At 38.8% G+C, this 11,719-nt stretch overlaps 1 long non-coding RNA gene across 1 annotated transcript; it reads left to right on the top strand.

The window, feature by feature from the left end:
• Positions 1-1,123: 1,123 nt before the first annotated feature.
• Positions 1,124-7,207, top strand: LOC126262615 (uncharacterized). Its single transcript, XR_007546746.1, has 2 exons — positions 1,124-1,270; positions 6,894-7,207. It is a non-coding gene; the product is annotated as an uncharacterized LOC126262615 (long non-coding RNA).
• The last annotated feature ends 4,512 nt before the right edge of the window (positions 7,208-11,719 follow it).

Raw genomic sequence — 11,719 nt, 5'->3', positions numbered from 1 at the left:
TACAAATTAATTATATTTTTTGTGACACATCAAAACAAAGCAACAAAGTGCTCTGATATGTATGCCTATAATACAAGAAATAAAGACTGCTACTACAGACAACCCCCCATGAACCATAGACCTTACCGTTGGTGGGGAGGCTTGCGTGCCTCAGCGATACAGATGGCTCTACCATAGGTGCAACCACAACGGAGGGGTATCCGTTCAGAGGCCAGACAAATGTGTGGTTCCTGAAGAGGGGCAGCAGCCTTTTCAGTAGTTGCAGGGGCAACAGTCTGGATGATTGACTGATCTAGCCTTGTAACATTAACCAAAACGACCTTGCTGTGCTGGTACTGCGAACGGCTGAAAGCAAGGGGAAACTACAGCCATAATTTTTCGCAAGGGCATGCAGCTTTACTGTATAATCAATGATAGTGTAGCATGGAGAGCTGCATCAAACCAGTCTCAGGACTGAAGACCTCAACAACAACTACAGACAAAGAACAAAATTAAAAACAACAGACCATAGTCCATGCATTAGTGGTCAAATATGGTACAACAAATTGTCGAGCTCTATAAGGTGCCACAAAGGAAACTTATTCAAATTGAAACTGAAATATTTCTTGATTGACAAGTGTTTATATTCTTTAAGTGAATATTAATATTAAACTAAAATAAATTATATATATATATATATATATATATATATATATATATATATATATATATATATATATAGAGAGAGAGAGAGAGAGAGAGAGAGAGAGAGAGAGAGAGTTGTGTAAAATCTGAATATTTGTAATAGGTACGATGTAACACCCAATATTGTGCCTTATTAGGTACAATAGTACATTTGTATCATGTATATGTAATCACATATGTATAAATGACTGTACTAAACTTATAAAAAAATGCTATGACGTTTGCAAAAGACACCAGTTGGTGTCTCCATGCAAAAAAAATACAATAAATAAATAAATTTAAAAAAAGATAAGAATTCGACAATGTCAAATGCATGATTTTCGAAATTTTGAGAAAAATAGGTGTGAGTTATAGGGAAAGACAGGTAATATTCAATGTGTACAAAACAAGAGGGAACAATAAGGTTGAAAGACCAAGGACCAAGTGCTTGTAAGGGGTCCGTAGGCCCTTACTATAAGTTTGCACTCGGCACAGGTCGAAAGGGCAAACAATCGATAGTGTCGGGTTGCAAGAGCGAGTGAGAGTTGAGTCAGTCAGTTCCGGGTTTCGGGCCGAGCCGTGCGGAGGCCGGTTGCTGTGATACAAGGTTTACCGACAAAGGGAGTGGCCATCGCCGCGGTTTATCCCCTTTGTGTTAGAAAAATACGGGAAAGTGAAGAAGTTTAATTACGAGAGTGATCAGTGATATTTTTGTGACGATATTTATTTGGTTTCGCGTCTACCGCGCCGGCATCATTTGGATTGCAGTGTTGGATTGCAGTGATTGAATTTGCGTGTGACAATAATGAATAACGAAGAGGCCTGTGCTGAGATTAGCTGTAATTAAACATGTATGACGAAGGCAGTGGCTGTCTCCTTTTCTTGTGTTTTTGAGACGAATGTAGGTTCTTGATTAATGAAGCTGTGTTGGCGTTCTTCTTGTCACCAGACATTTCATTATTACAGCATTTGAGAAGGACAAAATGGAATGTAACAACTCTGTAGCAGTCAAATCCGATTGCCAGCCCCATTAGGTACACGGTCACATTAATTAATATTTATTTGGGCTGCTATCAGATCCCGATCGAGCGGGATACATAAAATCGGAGTGTTACACCCTTGGCTTACCGTGACAGGACTAGTGCAATTTTCGGATGAATAGTAAAGAACAATAGGTAATTTTACCTTGCTTAACGCGAGAAAATATTTTTCAATGTTGGATCGAGACAGAGCATAAACTTTGAAATCATGACAAGAAACAGTGCATTTTTGAACAATACGGAGTAATAGCATCTTACGATTGTGACTAAACTGTTTTTTCTTGCCATATTAGATAAGAGTAATAGTGTCAATAAACTGTGTTATAATGTGCAAATGCGTAAATCCGCGCGAAAAACTGTGAAAAGTCGACACTAAAGAAAGACACGTGTGAACATTACTATAGCAAAACGAACTAAGAATTCGTCACGAAAGTTTTTAAAGAAGTGTTTAATGATAATATTATGACTGAAATTGCCCTTTGAATAGTGAAAATCGGACAGCTTCATGTGGACCTATAAACTGTTATGCGGACGACAATGTATTGTGGCGACGCAATTATTGAGTGACGTCACGCAGACCCCTGTAGCAGCTGCGTCAAAGAGCTTCGATCTGCGAGGTGATTACACACATCATCCCAACTACCTGTGCAAGGAGTAGTTCAAGCACAGACGCACTACACCGAGCGCCGACCCGGCATCTACCGTATTTACTCGAATCTAAGCCGCACTTTTTTTCCGGTTTTTGTAATCCAAAAAACCGCCTGCGGCTTAGAATCGGGTGCAAAGTAAGCGGAAGTTCTGAAATATGTTGGTAGGTGCCGCCACAACTAACTTCTGCCGTCGAATATATGTAGCGCTACACAGGCATGCTTTACAGGCACAAAGATAAATACTGGCGCCAAAACCTCTGCGTCAGTAAATAAATTAAAAGAAAAGGTGGAAGACGAGCTTTTTTCTCCGCCCCGAATTTCGACCACTGCATTTTCATACATTATCCAACGAAGTAAATACAAATTCCGTATTGTTCATCTTCGAATGTAGCAGCTTTTCAATGTACTATGAAAATCCGACTGGCAAGACCGTTTGCGATGTTTGTCAGTATGGCCAATTCTACGTTCTGATTTTTTTCTACCTGTGAGAAGAGATGGTTGCTAATGGGAACTTTTGTGAATTCTGAATCACATGCAGTATTCTCTTCACCATAAGAATAATACGAATATAAACAATTTGCCATGTATTCTTTCGTGTTTGCTGCTATCTCATTTAAATCCTGTCTGCCTAATAAACTACGAAACTAGAGTGAGACAACACAAACGCGGAAGTATACACATATGTCATGTTCATATTCGTATTATTCTTATGCCTAATAGTGATACAGTCAGAAACGAAGCACGGCAACTGACTAGATTTTTAAATCTAAGATGGCTCTAATTTCTGTGCAGAAAATAATGTACTAAAGAGGCGTCTGCAAAGATTTTCAGACGGAGAAAAATTTTCGCTAAACTCTCGTTCAGAACATCTTCTATCATACGCAGTTTATTATTTGGTTCTTGTTGATCATTATCAAAGAAAGGAGCAGTGTAAATAACAACAAATAGCAGTCTATTGCCATTGTTTCGCTACTGAGACAATTACTCTCTCTTTTTTTTATTGTAAGCGGCGGTAGCACGCACAAAAGCAAACCATGCCGCGAGCGGCGACAGGTCGTGAACATTCATTATCGGAATGCGACAAACAATGCATGACACAGTACAGTAATGCATTTTCAGCTTAGAGTGACGAAAATACCTATAACAAAGAGAACGGCAATTATCAGATCAAAGAATAATAAGCAATCAATTTAAACCAGACGAAGCACGTGAAAAACGAAGGGTACCCGCATAAATAAGGACGGAGCGCCTGACGCATAGCAATGGCTACCTGGTAAAGCTTAACTGCTAAGCTTACGGCTCGAACCAAACTACTGTAGCTGTATCGTCATTCATTCGACCTGAATTCTGTCTCATATTACAATGGACCAACTTTGTTTCGATTTGGAGGTGCGGCCTAAAACTTTTCTCTCCCCTTGAATTTCGAGTCTCAAATTTCAGCTGCGGCTTAGATTCGGGAAATTATTTTTTCCTTTATTTCGAGTCTCATTTTTCAGGTGCGGCTTAGATTCGAGTGCGGCTTAGATTCGAGTAAATATGGTAGCGGCCGAACTACAAACTACGCCCGCCTGCAGCGACACGGAGCGGCCGGCTGAGAACTACGACGTCCCGCCGCAGCGCGACTTCGAGACACCGAGCGCCGACCCGGCATCTAGCGGCCAAACTACAAACTACGCCCGCCTGCAGCGCCACGGAGCGGCCGGCGGAGAACTACGACGTCTCGCCGCAGATCTTCAGCGCGACTTCACGCGGCTCCGGCAGCAGTACAGCGCCACGCCCACTTCAAACGTCAAAACATCGCGACTCGTGGTAACGTCGGTTGGTGAGTGAAGACCACTGGTTGACATAACATTTAATTGTAGTGTGCAGTCTTCGCGGTAAATAAACATTTGTAAACGGGTTTTCACGCTAGGAAAAGTGCCCAATTACAGTAATTTCCGAAAAGTTTGCGAAACATAGTTTGAAATATAGCATACTTATTTATGCATACTGCGTTGTCTAAATGGTAATTATACAGATATGCTTATTGTTTTTGGGGATTTTACATTTATAGATTTTATGAGTGGTGTGATTTATCTTGTTTAGAACATTTTACATAAGCTGTGTATGCGAGAATTGATATTTGAAGTTATTAGGTTTTGAGAGTCATTATGTTCAGTACTTATGCATATTGTATCCATTTTGGGATTAACTGAAAATACTGCAGGTACTGTTTGATTAGTTTCATGGTAATTAGGAGTGTTTTGGGTTACTAGAGGTTATTTTATATTACTTGCCAGTGCATCAAAAATAAACCAAACATGTCTACTGAAGATAAGCAGGTTTGTGAGGCAGTAGTTGAAAGGAAAGAGATAGGACAAGAAGACAGAGATGATTCTGGAATCAGTGATTGTGGATTGTCATTAGGAAGCACATCAGCACATTCAACTAGTTATCCCGAGACACCGGGACAAACGACGAGAGCTAGGCCAGTTTCAGAGGATGCAGATAAGTGGTCGATGTTGGTAGACTTGATAAAGGAGACTAACGCATCATTAAGGAAAGATTTACAAGAAACTAGGAAAGAGGGAAGAATATCCCGAGAATCATTAGAGAAAGGTCTCAGAGAATCATTAGAGAAAGGTTTACAAGAAACAAGAGAATCACTAAAGGGTTTACAAGAAAATAACGCATCATTAGAGAAAAGTTTACAAGAAGCTAGAGAAAGGGACGAAATATTCGACAAATCATTAAAGGAAGATTTACAAGAAACTATAGCACAAGAGATCAAAACATCGCAGATGAAGATGGAATGTAATCTGAAGAAGGAAATACAGGAGTTACAAGAACGACTGAAGATGGACATCGACGAGAGAGAGAGGAAGCTACAGAAGAGCGTAGACCAAGTCCAGGGAGATGTGGAGAAAATGGAAGAAAAGTTGACAAAAAAGATAGAAGACGATGTTGAAGAAACTAAAGCCGAATTGGGAGAAAGGATCGCCAAGGTGACGCAGATGCAGAAACAATGCAATGATGCGGTTAAGGGGATAGGAGATAGGCAAAACCAACTGGCTGTCAATCTGAGAAATGCTATAGCCGTGCAACGAGAAGAGGATAACAAGAGGATTGCAATGGAGGTCAGGCAATTACAACAGGGAGTGCAGCAATTGGAGAGCAAGACAGAAGAAATTGATAAACGAATTAGCAGTGCCACTTTAACCGTTGGGGAAGGTAGAGTCGTTACCTTAATGAGCAGTGATAATCGGTACGTCCAAAATAATACAGGGCAGAAATTTAGACCGAAAGGAGGGTTGCACCCAATGATATTTATAAAATGGTTAAAAGGAGTTTTCCCAGCGCATCTTAAAGACTCACACAAGATTCAATTTGCAATAGATAGAATGGAAGGTGAGGCCTCCACTTGGGGAGTCAGGAAGAAGGAAGGGACTACTAGTTATGATCAGTTTGAAGAGGAATTCTTGAAGTAATACTGGTCCAAAAGTCATCAGTGTGCAGCAATTGAGGACCTACTCCACTGCAAGTCACTTAGTACATGGAGAGGAACGTTGAGAGAGTTTGCCGAACATTTGTGGGAATTGAACGAGACCTTGGAACAACCCCTGAGTAATGACGTAATGATATCAGCGATAAAAAGAAGAATGACCCGGAGAATGCAAGAAACTGTATCCGGGAGCCTAATTAAAGATAGGGGGGCCTTGATGGAAATACTGGAACAGTTGGAATCTGTTCGATCACAGGAACACAATCAAGCTAATGATCAAAACCGAGAGGGAAGTAATGACCGAAGGAATCATTTTAATCATTCGTCTGATTATAGAGGAAGAGGTGGAGGGACCGGAAAACTGAATGACACTCCAGGTGAGGTCCAGTCAAGAGTGAGAGCTACAAGGACCCGAATAAACCTGCTAAGATATATTTAGGACATTTAGTTGTTAAACGGACATTTGAAAAAGGAAAATGTTTATTTACATTGTGTTTTCTGATGTATTATAATTAGAATTGCATATTCCATATCGAAGATTATCTGAGAATGGGTATAAAACCTGTAACAAATAATTTGTAGTATAATAATTCATATGTCATGTGTTCAAGTAATAATTTTTGATTGTATGTTGTGTGTTTCATTCAATATTGGACTATAGAGGACTATTGCTGTTTGATATAAAAATTGTAATTTGGACAATGCCATGTTTATGAGATGTAATAACCTTTTGTAAAAATTATTGTGGAGGCAGCCCACTACCGGAGTCGAGGGATTATTTTGGTGAATTGTAATTTCATTAATTATTTACACTGTGTGTTTTGTTCAAATGTAGCGATATTTAATTCCCTTGCCGATTCTTTTACGCCTGTGGCTCCAAAGAAGTTTTCGAGGGCGGGGATGTAAGGGGTCCGTAGGCCCTTACTATAAGTTTGCACTCGGCACAGGTCGAAAGGGCAAACAATCGATAGTGTCGGGTTGCGAGAGCGAGTGAGAGTTGAGTCAGTCAGTTCTGGGTTACGGGCCGAGCCGTGCGGAGGCCGGTTGCTGTGATACAAGGTTTACCGACAAAGGGAGTGGCCATCGCCGCGGTTTAACCCCTTTGTGTTAGAAAAATACGGGAAAGTGAAGAAGTTTAATTACGAGAGTGATCAGTGATATTTTTGTGACGATATTTATTTGGTTTCGCATCTACCGCGCCGGCATCATTTGGATTGCAGTGTTGGATTGCAGTGATTGAATTTGCGTGTGACAATAATGAATAACGAAGAGGCCTGTGCTGAGATTAGCCGTAATTAAACATGTATGACGAAGGCAGTGGCTGTCTCCTTTTCTTGTGTTTTTGAGACGAATGTAGGTTCTTGATTAATGAAGCTGTGTTGGCGTTCTTCTTGTCACCAGACATTTCATTATTACAGCATTTGAGAAGGACAAAATGGAATGTAACAACTCCGTAGCAGTCAAATCCGATTGCCAGCCCCATTAGGTACACGGTCACATTAATTAAAATTTATTTGGGCTGCTATCAGATCCTGATCGAGCGGGATACATAAAATCGGAGTGTTACATGCTCAAATTAAAAATGGTGTCAGACAGGAACCTAATCTTGCACACCTACTCTCCAATTAATACACTGAAGAAGCAATAACAAAAATTCCCTTTCGGGTCAAGAATGGGATTAAAATTCAAGGTGAAAGGACATCAATGATAAAATTCACTGATAACACTGTTGCTGAGTGTAAATGTAGAAGAACTGCAGGATCTGTTGAATGGAATGAACAGTCTAATCAGTGCAGAATACGTTTAGAGAATAAACCGAAGAAATACAAAACTGATGAGAAGTAGCAGATATGGGGACAGTGAGAAACTTAACATCAGTATTGGTGATGATGAAGGAGATGAAGCTAAGGAATTCTGCTATTTAGGCAGCAAAACAACCCATTACTGACGGAGCAGGGAGGTCATAAAAAGGAGATTATCACTGGCAAAATGGGCATTCCTGCCCAACAAAAGTCTACTAGTATCAAACACAGGCCTTAATTTCAGGGAGAAATCTCTGAGAATATATTTTTGGTGCACAGCATTATACGATAGTGAAACATGGACTGTGGAAAAACTGAAGCAGAAGAGAAAAGCAGCACAGAATCGACAAGGAATGGAATAATTGGAAAACACTGACAATGAGTAGCAACAGGATGACAGAATGTCTGAGAAAATAACTTTCATGGAACTAGATGGAGCTGTAGAGGTAGAAACCATATATGGAGACAGAGACTGGAATACATTGAGCAAATAATTGAGGACTTAGGTTGCAAGTGCTACTCCAAGATAAAAATATTGTCGCAGAAGAGGAATTCGTAGTGGACCACATAAAATGAGCCAGAAGACGACTTAAGGAAAAAGTGAAGTTTTCACCTCTTTACTGCATCGACAGTAAAGCTGTCCGGTTGTAATATGCAACACATAACACATGCCTCACTTCACGGTCATTTGCAGAGTATAGATGTAGATCGAGATGTCAGACACTGGATTTCACTCGTACATTACCCACTACATTAACACTCTTAGTTTTCTAACAAGTGTTTAATTGTTTTTTTAAGTATACGAATGGATTTAACAACAGTTTTGACACAGATTTTCCACTTAAGCATTTTATCACTTACATTCCACATATGTACTTCAAATGACTCCCTGCAGATTGCGTTAGTCTTATTGTAGAGGAATATCTGTTCACTATACTTATACACAGGATCATTACATTTACCTGGCCTTATTTACAAAAGTATTTACATTGTATATTAAACGCGCAAACAAAATTGACACTCAGTGCACTGGCTGATGGAAGTGGCTGTAAATGGGAAACGCCTTTGTAGTCGCTCCCATCAGCCACTGTGCCAAGTGCAAACCAAGGGGGTGAAAGCTATATGGGAGAAAAGGCAACAAGCAATGTAGTTCCTTCTAGGCCACGAGAGGTACTAGGGGTCAAACGAAGCTGGAATTGACCAATGAGAGCTGTCCAATGCTGGTTGTATTGATATTCTAGCGTCTTGCTCTGTACTAAAGTATACGGTTACAGTCGTCTTGGTATTTATTTCCTATTTACAGACTACTGATCTTCATTATAAACAGGTTTTTTACTTTAAATTTCATGAAGTTCACCATGGGATTGAAGAGATTTCCTGCTGAAAAAATGTCCGCAATTAATCCTAAGGTAAGACATTTAATTTTCAGTAAACAATCTCGTAGCCTATAAATGAAATGTATTCTCTTCTATCATTAATTAAGCTGTGTGGTTTCCATTTGTTTATTTAAATAACTTTGATCTGTCAGTAGTAGTTTTATTAAATGAAGAATATTATGTTTTTTCAGAATATTCAACACAACAAACTGACATTGAAATACTCCTGTAAATTGCCTGGCTGTTCACATGGATATTACATGGGTTCAACAGAGGAAGTTAGCAACAAGCATTTCTACAGGTTTCCAAAACAACCTCAAGTATTGCTTCTGAAATGGAAAAGTGTTTGTAAACTGTCACCTGATGTGAACTGTGCTACTTATTTTGTTTGTGAAGATCATTCTTTCAAAGAAGATTTCGTGAATAAAACTAGGCATAGGCTAAACAGGGGTGTGTTTCTAAAACATGTGGCAGGTGTTCCTTGTGAAATTGCTAATGTCATCAGTGAATCAGGTGAAACTGTTGTTAATGGTGAAATTTTTATTGCGTGCTTAAGTAAGTTTTGTTTTCATTTCATTGTTTTTATCCATCTTTCCTATTTTTTGTTTTTAATATTGATGTCTTCTTTTTTGTGTTGAAGCATTTACAGTCGTAAGATGTAGGAAAATTTCTCAAGAAATTAATGATCAGTAGTAATTAATACTTTGGTACAGATTTAACTGCCAATTATTCTCTTAATAATAGGTCTTTTTTTCTACATTGACCCTGCAGCTTGTAAGACGTCAAAGTATGACATTATTTAGGAAAATTTGTAGTCGCTACAATTTTTATATAGCCTGAGATAGTTATATAGATTACAAGATTGATTCGACTTACTGTCAGTATCAAGTGTTACGTCTAGTTATTATAATGCACAAAACGTCCCGGAGCTTTTATATGTTGACAGAAATCAATATAAGTGTGTCAGTTTGCAAGTCTATTCTTGATGTTTGCACCTGACAGTTGCTTCTCAAGAAAACATCATAGCAGCTGTGACTGTCAGACACAAACGTCAAAAATAGACTTTAAGCAGACACTTTTATACTGATTTCTGTCAACATATAAAAGTTCCAGGATGTTTTGTGCACCATAAGAACTAGACGCAACATTTGAAACTGACAGCAAGTCAAAACAAGCCTGTAGTTTAAATAAGTGAAGCTAAATAAAATTATTGCAGCAAATATTCCTGAATAATGGGTACTGTATGCCACTGCTGTATTGCAATGTGCTGTAGCGGTGTTTAAATTATTTTACTATGATGCTAGCCAAAATAACCAGATAGCACACCAGAAAACTGAGATACGAAAATTAAAAGGAAAAGAAAAGAAAAAAAAACACCTGCAACATGCATAAGCTAGGAGGTATGCAACCCGCAATGTTTGTCATGTTTCAGTTCATCTCCATACCACTAGAGGCGCTGCTATTGGTCTGTGTTTCCCTCTTTCAACATGGGAGTTGCGCTTCTCTTTTCTTGTTGTTTCAAATTTGCTTGCGCGTACCATACTATAGCCTCATTTTTCAGTGAGCTACTGATTAGACTGAACTGATTACTTTTTAAAGGTTTACCATTATATGGACTCGTATGTATGACCGTGGTTGGTTTTTGTGCCCTAAAACAGAACAAAAAATATCTGGACTCATTGCAACTTCAAATTTAGACAACAGATATTTACTTATTCTCGAATGTGGCTCATCTGCTCAAAGCAGAAAGTTAATGTGTGTGAACAGAAATACAAGCAAATCCAGTCAAAATTCCAAGGTTATGTTCATCAGAGGAGCATCATACCTCATTGGACATAAAAGTACCATGCTAAAACATTTACCCATCACTCTACTATATCTACTTATCTATTTACAGTTAATCAATTAGAATTGGCCTCATTCAGGCCTATGGGTTTTCATTTTACGAATACAATACAATAGTACTGCTATATCAAACCATATCATTAACATTTAGGGCAGGCGCAAACAGAAGACTTAAGCCCTATCGAATAGGGCCTATCTACATGTGGATACTTAGTCTCCGAGGGACAGAGATACTCTGCAACCAAGAGACCCAGCATGTGTAATTAGGTAGGGTCATTTAGACGGGGATATTTCAGTAGCAGCGGTCCCGAGTGTCCTCAACTTGGATACTATGCAACTCGATATGCTATTCATCAAGTATCTCAGTTGCATTAGTACCACTGGGTTGCACAATGTGCGAACAAATGTTTGATTTGAAATTTGGGGGAGAAGTGGAGAAATATCCAGAACTATTCAGTTACAGATTGAAGGAATGAGATGACAGAAAGAGCATGGCACAAAGTAGCCAAGGAGAGTAATCTATCAGGGAAGTTCATTGTCAGTAATTAAAATTTTAACATAAAATAAATACGCCCTACTCACAATACTTTAAGATCCATTTATTGAAAAACTAATGAAAGAAACTTTTTATTGTGCCTATCGCGACTCAGCATCTCCGCTAATGGTAAGTAGCAACTTTCCTTCTCTGGTATTGTTACATTCCATCCTGGATTTTCCATTGTTTGATTTAATGAAAGATTTGTAAGCATCCACTCTACAATACAGGTAATAAATATGTAACTAAAACGGTTTTAATTACTTACTAATATAATGAAATAATAAGCAGCCAGTTGCATAAAAAGAAATTTAATTTCTTGTATGC

Source organism: Schistocerca nitens, chromosome 6 (assembly GCF_023898315.1).
Source record: "Schistocerca nitens isolate TAMUIC-IGC-003100 chromosome 6, iqSchNite1.1, whole genome shotgun sequence".
Lineage (NCBI taxonomy): Eukaryota > Metazoa > Arthropoda > Insecta > Orthoptera > Acrididae > Schistocerca > Schistocerca nitens.
This window is presented reverse-complemented; position numbering and strand designations above follow the sequence as displayed.